This window comes from Ursus americanus, chromosome 4 (genome assembly GCF_024610735.1).
Source record: "Ursus americanus isolate L20-20 chromosome 4, mUrsAme1.1.p, whole genome shotgun sequence".
NCBI lineage: Eukaryota > Metazoa > Chordata > Mammalia > Carnivora > Ursidae > Ursus > Ursus americanus.
In genome coordinates this window covers 13,877,485-13,890,304 of record NC_142130.1, presented here as the reverse complement: position 1 = coordinate 13,890,304, position 12,820 = coordinate 13,877,485, and the positions used below count along the sequence as shown (strand labels likewise).

General features: G+C 37.0%; 1 protein-coding gene across 6 annotated transcripts in view; it reads right to left on the bottom strand.

Annotated features, from left to right (window-relative positions):
- The window catches only part of NAALADL2 (N-acetylated alpha-linked acidic dipeptidase like 2), a 1,315,864-nt gene that overhangs the window by 204,846 nt on the left and 1,098,198 nt on the right, over positions 1 to 12,820 (bottom strand). The window lies entirely within an intron of this gene.

The window sequence follows — 12,820 nt, the reverse complement described above, 5'->3', positions numbered from 1 at the left end:
AGAAAGATCTTTGCAACAAAGTTAAAATCAAGTAAAATGGAAAGCCCGTGTAAGCATTTATAAACAAGGCAAGGTTTCAGCTTAATGTAATTCATATATATCTTGAGTAAAATTCTAAAGTTTTATAGTGAACCCCACCAATTTGCTTCTTTTGAAAGTCTGATTTTCTGAAGAGAGTGAATTCTCTTTCACTTCCTGATGCACTCCTGGGGCAAAGATTCCTCAAGGTTTTAGATCCACCTGAGACAGTTTAGGCAGAGTTTTAATAGTCCCCAAAAAGAGCTACCCTTAAGTACTAGGTTATGAAAAGCAAAGAAAACTACTTTATATCATGCACAAAATTCCAAGTACTTTTGACAGATTCAGCTGTTCGAGTATTGGCACCTTTGAAAGTATTTGTTCAGCCAGACTAGGTTTTTTTCCTAATTGAATTTGAATGCCTTGGTCAGGCAAGACATTCACAGGTGTGCCATCACTGGAGTCTCGCACTCAGCCTGCTTCACTCATTCACATTCACTGAATGGTGCCCAGGCGCATTTGAATTTGTGAAACCTAGTCTGTTATACTCTTTTAAGCTTTAATAAGGATTTGATAGAATCTAGTCTCTTCTCTCCCCAGATGCTTAGCCAACAAAATTAAAAATCATTTTTACAAGTGGTTTACGTGTTTATCCTTACTTACATTTGAAACCTGTATCCTGCTCAACATCAGTGAAAATATAGGTTTGGCTTTCTTTCTTTCTTTCTTTCTTTCTTTCTTTCTTTCTTTCTTTCTTTCTTTTGTTCAGCGTTCATTTCATTTTGTATATATGATTCTTAATATCCACTCCAAATACCTGCCATGCTGATATTTCCTTAGAATTCTCTTGGGAAAATTTCCTTAAAATTTTTTTTTCTCCACAGATTAGCATGGATTAAAAGCTAACAATTCTAAATTCCACAATATGTGTTTCTGAAGGAAGTAAATTTTTTAAAAAATGTGAAACTTAAATGTAATATATATTTTTTAAACATTTCATTTATTTGAGAGTGAGAAAGAGAGAGAGAGAGCATGAGCTAGGAGGAAGGGCAAAGAGAGAGGGAGAAGCAGACTCCCCATTGAGCAGGGAGCTTGACTCCACGGACCTGAGACTCAACCCCAGGACTCCGGGATCATGACCTGAGGTGAAGGCAGGTGCTTAACCAACTGAGCCACCCAGGAGCCCCTTAGATGTAATATTTGATACTATTTTTATTTAGTCGTCATTGTTATGTAATAGCTTCCCTCTGTCAAAAAGTATGTTTCCCATACATGCAAGTTGCTAAAATGACACAAATGACCCCATTGCAATCAATTTTCTTGCGTTCTTTGCTCTGCAAGTTTCACAAAGCACACTTCCTGTTTGCCTCAGCATTTCTTCAGCCTGGGACATTCCTTTTGAAGCCATTGCAGATACCCTAGGCTCTCTCTTCTTGCCATGGCTCATCCCATTGCATAGCTTTACCACTGCATTCCATTTCTGTGATTCCTTCTAGCGACATCATTACTTACATGTTCTCTGTTTTTCAGGCAAATCAGAGGGCAATATCCAGCCTTCAGGATTACATTCCCTAAAACACTTCCACATTCCTTTCTCTACCCTGGCTTGCTTCACTTCACCTGTTTATTAACACATCTATCTTTTCCCTAAAGGTCTGTACTACCACCTCTGTCATCTATAACAACTTCTTTTGTAAACCAACTAAGATGCCAACAGAATGAGCGTTATGAAGAATTGCTTTTAAATTATATTTCGATGGTTGAGATCTATGAAACCGCATCGATGGTGCTAAATATTGACTATGTATAGAGGGAGGACCGAGCACAGAACGATAGCGTCGTTTGGCCCGGATGGCAGGAGCCTGTAGCTGGAAGTACTTGGCTAGTGAGCTTCCTGTCAAGATCAAGCACAAATGAAGGTTAAAAGCTTCAAGAAAGCCAACCCAAAATTTGAGGACCAGGGACAACACAATTCCCTGAGGAACCTTCCTGGGGTCTCGTCCTTACCTACGAAGCCCAGAGTTTCCCTGCAAATTTCTGTGGAGGACTTACCTCTCCAGTTCATACCATTTTCCCTCTCTCTGTTTCTCTGTCTCTCTTTCCCACCACCTCACCCTCTACTGCCTATTATCCTGTGATTTAACCAGTGCTGAGGGGAGAAAGTGCTGGCCCCTCAAGCCTGTGTTTATTTTGTTCCTTAGTGCTTTTGTTCCTAGCTATTTTCAAAGTAAAATAGAATAAAAAAGATCCCAATTTTCAGATGGGAGTTTTTCTCCCAGTCGTTTCATCTAGGGATTTCCCTTAAGAGGGGGCACATTCCTGGCATAGAAACCCTATTCTCTACATCTTTTTATTATTCATTACTTTATAATCTAGGCCAAATTCATAGACCTTAAGTGAGCCTAAATCTGTGTTCTGTCCTAATGTGAAGTGTTTTCCCACACAACGCTTCAGCGAATTGTACTACATCAGGTGAGAGAGGACAATCTACTCAGCCCCTGTGACCACTTATATCTGAGAGGGAAGGAGAAAGAAATGTTAATTTCCTTCATTTTACTAGACGTTAGCCACCACGGGAAAGGGAAGGTTGGTAACAGATTTGTGCAGGTCAATTAATCTTTTAAATTTATTTACAAGGCTGAGTAAATTCAAATTAAGTCTTTCATCCAAAGAGTTCAAAATGCTCCATACTTAACATTTGATAACAAGCATTTTTATTACAGTTCATAAAATAAGCAAGTTCAGGCAATGGCCGTGGTTATGTCACTTGTTTAATTTCCTACCACAAGTCTATTGAAGACCTCAGACGAAATCATCCTAAAGCTACATGCTCTTTGCAAGTATCCTTTTAGGCTGAAAGGCAAAACCTTATAGTAAATGATCACATAAGTGAAATACAAAGAAAAAGGGGCGCCTGGGTGGCACAGCGGTTAAGCGTCTGCCTTCGGCTCAGGATGTGATCCCGGCGTTCTGGGATCGAGCCCCACATCAGGCTCCTCCGCTATGAGCCTGCTTCTTCCTCTCCCACTCCCCCTGCTTGTGTTCCCTCTCTCACTGGCTGTCTCTCTCTCTGTCAAATAAATAAATAAAAATCTTTAAAAAAAAAAAAAAAGAAATTAAGTCAGCATTTACCTTAACTGAATAGCAATGCCAAGGCACACTGACAGATTTCTAAAGTATTTAAAAATCTGTTTAGGGCGTCTGGGTGGCACAGTGGTTAAGCCTCTGCCTTTGGCTCAGGGCGTGATCCCGGCGTTCCGGGATCGAGCCCCACGTCAGGCTCTTCCCATGAGAGCCTGCTCCTTCCTCTCCCACTCCGCCTGCTTGTGTTCCCTCTCTCACTGGCTGTCTCTATCTCTGCCGAATAAATAAATGAAATCTTAAAAAAAAAAAAAAACCTAAAAAAAAATCTGTCTAATAATTCAAACATTTTATCTCTCTCAGACTCTGCTTTCCCCTGCACACATAAGTATTCACTCTATATTTGTAGGAAATCTAAAGTGATTACTTATTCAAACAGCAAGTGTAAGATTCAAAATAAAAGTACCACATTCTATACATGGTAATAAAATTAAATCACTTTCTTTTCATTTCAGTAGTATTTAGTAACTTCAGTTGTGTAGAAACAATTTATCTCCCTGGTTTCCCTGAATTTCACAATAGGTAATGTTCCAATCGTGATGATGAGGTCTACGGGTATTTAAAAAATGATTTCTCATTATAGGTACTGAGATTGTTAATTTTACGTGTCAATTAGATTGGGCCACTAGGTTACTCAGACATTTGGTGAAACATTCTGGGTAGGTCTGTGAGGGTGAGATTTACATTTGAATTGGTAGACTGACTAAAGCAAATGACTCTCCCTAATGTGGTTGGGCCTTCCTTCACTCAGTTCAAGACTTGAACAGAACAAAAAGGCAGACCAGCCCAGTAACAAGGAACCACTACTGTCTGACTTTAGCTGGGACATCCGTCTTCTTTCTTTAGACTCAACTGAAGCACATCTCTTCTTCTTGGCCATCAAGCCTGATGGCCGGGGGGCTGGAACTCACACCACCAGCTCTCTGGGTCTCCAGTTCGCCAACTGCAGATCTTGGGACTTCTCAGTTCTCATAATCTTATAAGCCAATTCCTTATAATAATTCTCTTTTATTTTTTCTATTGGTCTGTTTCTTCGGAGAACTGTGACTAATACGGACACTTTTAGATGGTAGATCACCTTTTTGTTTAAGAAAGTTTCATCAGAACTAGTAAAAAAAATTAGACTTTAATAGTGGTGAGAAGGGCTGGGTTTTTTTTGTTTGGTCAACTAGATGTAGTTTCATGAAATGTTGTTACATTTTTACTTTAGAACTTATAAACATGACCCCAAGCAATGTGAACATGTAAACACTTAAGGAATCACAGAGAAATTACTGCATTTTGAAACTAGAAAGAACCTAAAAATCTGAAAGCCCAAGGAAAGCACTAAGGTTATTATCCTGAGGTCCACAGAAAGGATTTAGGAAATCTGTGAACTTGGTGGACCAAGAAAAAAAAAGTTGCATCTGTATTTCCATTCAATGTTAACTGAAATTTAACATTTCATTCAAATATGAAGGAGGCCATAAACCCAATAGTATTAGCAGTATCTGTGACTTTGAAATGAAATACAATCAGGTATTTTTATGTCACATTTCAGTTGTAAAAAATTCACTATTAATTTGAAAAGATGGTAGTTATAAAACATTCGGTTGAATTTTGGTGTTTCATGTGTTAATTTTAAAAAGCTTATATATTATTAAATACAAATTTATGTGTTTTAATACTTAGATAACTGGAATTTGACATAATTAGGTTCCTTTGTAATCCTGTGTATTTTAATTTAAGCATTTTAAAACATTATTTCTGAGAATGGTCTATATAGAATTGATCAGCCTATCAAAGTGTTCCACAATGGACAGCTCTCCGAGCAAAACAGCTTCACTTAACAAATTAGAAATTGAGGCCTCAAATCAACAGAATTAGAATTCGATTCCAGATCTTTTCATTCTAAATGCAATGTTCTTCTCCCTCTAGCGTGCTGATATACCCAGCATACAGACCACATTAATGCAGGTGAACATCGCAATCTTAAATTTGTTCTTTCTGGGATTATAGGGGTCTTTATTTTAATTTATTTATTTATTTATTTATTTATTTGAGAGAGAGAGAGAGCACAGGAAGGAGAGGGAGAAAGGCTCTGAAGCAGACACACTGAGCACAGATCCCTAAGTGGGGTTTGATCTCACAACCTCAAGATCATGACCTAAGCCAAAACCAAGAGTCAAACTCTCACCTGACTGAGCCACCCAGGTGCCCCCTCCCCCTTTTATAAATCACAGTCTTATCACTGGATGTGGTTGTAACTAACTATGTGTAACCAACTATATATCTCTGGCATTTCTTCAATGTTTATTTAGTTACTATGTGTGTATGTCATGAGTTCCTCACTTATTTTAGTTGTATTTTTATGTCAGTACCTCAAGTTGCTATCTATCCCCGGTTTCTCATAATGCATTACAGATCTCCTTTAGTAATCTTTGAGAGGAAACAGGAAGTTATACTTACTGACTCTCTTTAATATTTTAAACTGGAAACTTATTTAAGTTATCCTTAACACCAGCATCTGATAATGAGTTTCTTATACACAGAACATATTTTCAAATGGTTATTAATCTTTAATAATAAAGATTAGATTGAGTATGGAAAAAAGCCAGCTTTTTATCTTTTTTTTAAGTGGAAATTTTCAACGCCATAAAATGGGATTTTCAAAATCTCCAGTATCTCAAGGTTTCTATAAAGGTTTAATCACCTACTTACAGAGTGTTAACAAAGTACTTTCAGCTTCAAATGGTGAAGAATTGCTATTACTCTAGTATATATCAGTAGAATTGCCAAAGTGAAAACAGTCTAATTCTCATCTCATTCTATTCATTTTTAAAACTTTAATCTTATTCCCAAATATGGAGAAATGTTACTTTATATTTGAAATACTTCAAATTATATTTAAAATATATTTATGAACTAATGAATGCTTTAAAGAGCGCTCTGTAACAGTGAAAATAAAAAATGAAGACATTTGCCCTTGTTCTTATTCTAACTCATGTCTCCTCCTCCAGCCCTATGTCTTCTCCATTTCCCCTTCCTCTTCCCTGGTTAACTTAAGATTCTTGACCAACAGGCACTTGATAACAGAAGACCTATTTCTTTCTTCTTTTTTTTTTTTTTCTCTCCACTTAAGGCTCTTGTGTAACACTAAAAACATTTGTGTTATTTTAAAGCCTTAAAATACTCACATTTCAAACAAGCTGTTGGTTTCAAATAAAAATCTCCACTAAAATAATAAAATAGTATCTACTCTATGTACCACAATACATTCCAGATGAATCCAATGTTTTAAGGGTAAAATCTAAGTCATAAAAGTATGGAGGAAACAATGGAAGATAATTTTTAATAATCTTAGAGTGGAAAAACATTTTTTAGTATGAGCACATATCCAGAAGATTAAAAAACAAAACACTAATTACCCAAATGACATAAACTTATGTTTCCTGCATGACAAAAATTACTATAAACTAAAGATAATTGAAAACCTGGGGAAAAATCGTAACAATTCATTCCCTAGACAAATGGCCAGTTTCTGAAATACATAAAGCAAAAAGCCTGAAAATCCAATAAAAAATAGTCAATGAATATGAACTGGCATTTCACAGAAAAAAATAATTATAAATGCCTTTTATGCATAGAAGATATATAAAATGCCTCTTATTTTTACTTTATAAAAAGCTTCGGCAAGTTTGACTATGGACTGAGTTGTGAAGGATATGGGAATTCTGGTGCCTCATATTGCTTAAGAAAAAAACACCTTACAAATTCTATGAAGATTAGATAAATTATAGCACATCCATCCAGTGAAATAATATTCAGTTTTTAAAAAGAACAATGAAGCTACTTATGCATTGGAGATGTACAATCTCTAAGATACAATTTTTACAGGAAAAAATAATGTGTGGTAAGATTCTACATGTTGTCATTTGTGTAAAAAAAACAAGTATATCTGCTCTGCTACAAATGGTGTTTGCCTCTGGAGAGAGGTACTGGTGGGGACGACAGGCTTAGGAAGAAGACTTTCCATTGTCTACCTGTTTATTACTTTTGAATTTTAAATCTGTGATTGAGTCATTTGCCAAAAATAAATGTTAAGTTTTTCAAATCTCCTCTGAACTATATACCATGTTCCAATTCCAAGATTCCCAGATTGTAAGCTAATCAATTTAAAAATAGCTTTTGTTGGATACTAGGAAAGAAACGAACCATGTAAAAGATATTTCCCAGTTTCAGAAATATTAGCATTTTACAAAATGCCAAAGTAGAAAAATGAAGTATTTAGAATTGTATCACCAACAACCATTTAATATAAGAAGGTCCATTTAGGACCATCAGAAATGTATATACCATTGAGGAGGGGGCAGATAAAAGTAACTGCCACTCATTAGGGAAGAACGAGTTCTTTTATAGGAGGATTTGGGATGGTAACATGAGTCCTCTGCTGGGGTAGGGGTCACTAAAGTAGGCACTCAGATAACCAGGAGGATGCTGGGAGAGAACAGACTGCCAAAGAGTGGTGGGGAAAACTGAAAACAAAAGTCCATGTCATAATCGTGATTTCCTTGAGGACCGTTCTTGTTTACATGGTTTGTGTGTGTTGTATTTTCTAGACCAGTATCAAGTTATTATCAAAATATGTTAAATATGGGATACCTCACTTTCTATAAGGAGACATTTACATAAGGATTTACCATTTATAAACAAACATCATATTAGATCATAATTCAACCCTGTGAGATGGATATAACAAGCAGTATTATTCCTTATACAGATTGAAAGCTTTGTTACCCTCTAAGGACATAAGGATAAGAAACAGAATGGTGGGCAGGGATTTCTAATTAGACTGTTACATTGTTGCCCCCCTCCCCTGCCCTACTCTACCCCGGGTCTAATGATTCCTCTCCTCTACCACTCAACTATGGAAATAAGGAAGGGGTCCCTCCTTCGTACAGAAACAGCCGGTAGGCTGCTGATTAATCAATTCAATTAAAATGGCCTTACAGTTTAAGAAAATGGTGACTTAAAAAAATTTTTTAGCACATAAAGAGTCTCCACAGATCCCTCTGCCACTTTGGCACTTCTCCAATAGGGTTTGCTGTGGGTCATTCCAATCGCTAAACCTATTTCTTCATGCAATGCAAACTATATATAGAATGACAAGCCCAGGGCCCTTCCAAAAACTATACTCTGATTCTATCTAAATGAAACTGTGAACATATTGAAAAGGTGAAGCAGAACCATCCCAATTGACCTTTGGCCAACGCACTGGATGAACGCACACTCCCCCCTGGGTACAATTCCTATAGGACCTTTAATGCCCGGAAGGATCAAGATATAGATTTTATGTCTCAGTGAAGGATAACAACTCTGGCTTCACGATGCTGTTCCATGCTGAGGAATTGGCTGACATCACAGAACTTCAACTATTATTTCACCAGCCTTCTTGAGGTTTGTCTTAAATAGCCTCTCCTGGCCTCCCAGGCAATGCTATTTTAAATAAGACAGCGTCAGCATTTCAGTGATGTATTTCAGCTGCCAGGCATTAGAAAAATTAACTGAAAAACCTAACTGGTTTTCAATTCAACATTAACTGTCTCAGGCTGCAAATATTTTTAATGAAATATTTAAACAAACTCTACTGTGGATGAAACAGTTTAGAAACTTCCCTTCAAAAAAAAAATCAGACATTTCAAAAAAAGTAAACCCGGAAGCAAGGAAACAATTGGAGTGATTCTGCATAAATTCAGCATCATTCAGTAGACAGCAGGGGGAAGGTTGCTGTCCTCTCTCTGACCAGGGTTACAGGGCGGTTGTAAAGCAGGTGGGTGCTCTCAGGTATTTTAGAGGTAATTCATTTAATTTTAGGAAGGCACAGGGAGAAAAAGCTGAAAAAATGCAGACTTGGCAAGCCAGGAGGGCCAAAGGGTGTGGATGGCATACCATCCCACATTACCATTTCAAGCAAGTTAAGTGCTGAGAGTGAGAAATCAGGCAGAGGAAATAACCCCATCAGCAGCACTATGTCTAATTGACAGATGACAGCATCGTCGCGGAACCTGAAAGCCCAGAGCCAAAAGAGTTGCTAGCCTAGGGAAGGCCTTGCTAGAGTGAGTTCATCAGAGCTCTGTAGCCACAATGTATCTTAAGGAGCACTGCACAGAGGATGCCCAGGCACTGCCCATGACTCACACCCCAACACCAATCCCCACATGTCAGGTTTCTGTGGACCAGACCTAGGACCATCATTCTGGTCAGAGGGTACCAGGAAGCTTTTACACATACATCACTTGTTTGAATTCAGTTCTCCTTTGTGTTTTTTCTGCCTCTGCTACATGTTTTTTGAGGTCAATATCTACCTTGCTATTGACCCCCTACCGATCAGCACAATGAAATGGGTACAATCAAAGCTTGAAAATGAAGTCAGTGCAATCATATCAGTGTTTTCCCATAGGAGGGAATGGGAAGGAAGAGAAGAAAAGACCAAACACCATTTGGCTTGGCCTAGGTTTCAACCTGAAAATGACTGGATTCAGAGTTCTAAGATTTCAGGAAGCTTGAGGTTGACTTTGGGTAATTCCACGAGTCATAACTGTACTGGAAAGTCTCTCTCTCTTAATTCCTTACTGGGCAAAATCTGCTTTCAAGAAAACGATGTATCCGATTAGGTACCTGGAGGAAGGCTGTATGTATGTACTGACATCACAGAGTATATTGTGATAAGTAGGTGCTTGAGATAAATCCTAAAAGCATGACCCACAAATAGACTGCAGATGAGATAGACAATGTTGGCATTCTCCCTTAAAAAGTACTGATACCTCTTTTCAGCAGTATGAGTTTAGGCAGTTACTTAACTTCCTGAAGCCTTGAATTTCTCTAATGTAAAAAGGAAGTGTGTGTACAATATGAGAAGGTTGAGAGGAGTAAATTAAATAATGCATATGCAAAGCGCTCAGCACCTAGTCCTCCTTCAGAAATACTTAGAACCCAGCTGTTATTATTATGAATTACCTTTATTGCTGAAGTAACCAACAGACCACACACACACACACACACACACACACACACACATTTTTGGCAATGTCTTTCTACCAAATCTGCTTAAAACTATTTTCTCCTGCCTTCTAAGACATGGAATATTCATATTCAGAAAGTAAATCTTTCCCTGATTATCTAATGCACTTTCTCAATGAACTTAGGTGAACTTCGGTTTTAAAGAGGTTCTGTTCACACTTTTTTGTTTTTCTCCCTTCTCAAATTAATCTCTTTGGATTTTATAAAGTAGTTCATGTGACAGAATTGTAGTTTTCTTATTTAAATATGCTTACTAAATGCATTAAAAGAGAATATTTTTAAATGTTATACAAATATTAAATATGGTAAAATGTATGGCCCTTTTGGATTCCCACACACAAAAAAAGGCTTTTTTAAAAAAATGGGGTAAGGCTGGGTAAAAGATAATTATTTATACATGAAAAATTATAGGGTATCATTTCATATTTTTTCATCCAGTATCAAGGAATTTTTTATTAAGGTCTTTTATTTTTCTTAAATTAAATTTTCCTTAGTAAGTTATTATTTTCTAAAGAATAATTCTTAACACTATGCAGTTACAGTAATTGTTATTGTAGACACGCTCTATTTAAACTCATATATTCTTATTAAAATATCGATTGAAGCAAGATAAATCTGTGATGGGAAAACAAAAGAAATACTTAAAAGAGTATTATAATTAACAACAATAAAAAGTAACAAGCAAAACAGTAGTGATCAAACATAATAAAAAAAATAAGGTCTTATTCTTCATTTATAGAAATATAAGAATAATTTAAGAAGACCTAATTTTATGATAGTAACATTTTCATTTCAGCCTTCCTTATTATTTTTTTATCTCTTCAACATTGGTTTGGCACTATTTTTTATGGCTACCCAATGTATAAAGTGTCCCAATAAAATTTGTTCTCTGCATCATTAAAAACAATTTATAATTTTTTATAGAAATAGAAATTTCTTCTTAGAAATATAAATTTCTAATTTATATTTAACAAATATGTCTTTCATATCTACTATGTGCCAGGTGCTTTCATATATAATATTTTATTTTATCTTTATAACAATACTTTAGGGAGGAAATAAGTATTCCTAAGCTGTTGTATTTTTATTTATTTATTTATTTTAGATTTTATTAATTTGACAGAGAGAGAGCACAAGTAGGCTGAGCAGCAGGCAAAGGGAGAGGAAGAAGCAGGCTTCCCGCTGAGCAGAGAGCCCGGTCCTGCAGGGCTGGATCCCAGGCTGGGAACATGATCTGAGTTGAAGGCGTTTAACCTTAACCAACTGAGCCAACCAGGTGCCCCCGTAAGCTGTTTTAAAGCCACCATTGCTAAGAGAAATCTAAGCAAATCATCTGCGGTCATTTAGGTAGTGAGAAGGCCAAAATTTGGACCATAGTTTCTGTTTCCAAGTCCGGTATTCTTGACTCTTTAACCCCAATGCTGGGATTCCAAAGAAATCAGCTTTCCCCTTTTCTCCACATCTGGAACTCAAAACACTTAGAAATTGAGACTACTTTGATAGGAGACTTTGTGTTGGATTTGACATTTGACAGAAATCACACAAATGACCATTTGGCATGTCTTCTTGCCATCTGCCACCTTGACAACCTGCCTGGATGTGAAATAGTTACTTCAAACTTAACCCATCAAAGATTAAATTCTACATTATGCTAAACAAAATAAACCAGTCGTAAAAGAGACAAATACTGACTTGTTCTCATTATATGACTGCCAGTGACTGAAGTGTATCCCCCTCAAATCCCTGTGCTGCTACCTTTACCCCCAAGGTGACTGTATTTGGAGATGGGCACTGTGAGGAAATGAAAAAGGTTAAATGAGGTCATAAAGGTAAGACGCTAATCTAATAGCTCTGGTGCCCTTAGCAGAAGAGGAGGAGACACCACAGTCCTCTTCCTCTCTGCCATGTGGGGACACAGCAAGAAGGTGGCCCTCGGAAAGACTTTTGGAAAAGAGCTCTCACTAGGAATCAGCATCTTGATCCTGGACTTCCCAGCCTCCAAAATTGTGACAAGTAAATGTCTATTGTTTAAGCCACTCAGTATACGGTATTTTGTTATGGCATCCTGACCGGGTTCATACAATGAAGTATCTAGCTAGAGTAGTCAAATTCATAGAGACAGAAAGGAGAATGGTAGTTGTCAGGGACTAGAGGGAGGGAAAATCTGGGGAGTTGCTTAGTGGGTATCAAGTTTCAGATTTGTAAGATGAAAAAGCTCCTACAATTGGTTGCAAAATAATGTGGATATACTCAGTACTACTGAACCATATGTTTAAAAAATTGCCCATAATCGAGCCCCACATCAGGCTCCCTGCTCTACTGGGGGCCTGCTTCTTCCTCTCCCACTTCTCCTGCTTGTGTTCCCTCTCTTGCTGGCTGTCTCTCTTTGTCAAATAAACAAAAAATCTTTTTAAAAAATGCCCATAAATATACTGGAATATAAATAAATAAATAAATAAATAAATAAATAAATAAATAAATTCATAAATTCTTTTTTATAAAGTTATAAAAACTGGCTGGCTCAGTTGGTGAAGCAGGGGACCCTTGATCTTGGGATTGTAAATATGAGCCCCACATTGAGTGTAGAGATTATTTAAAAATA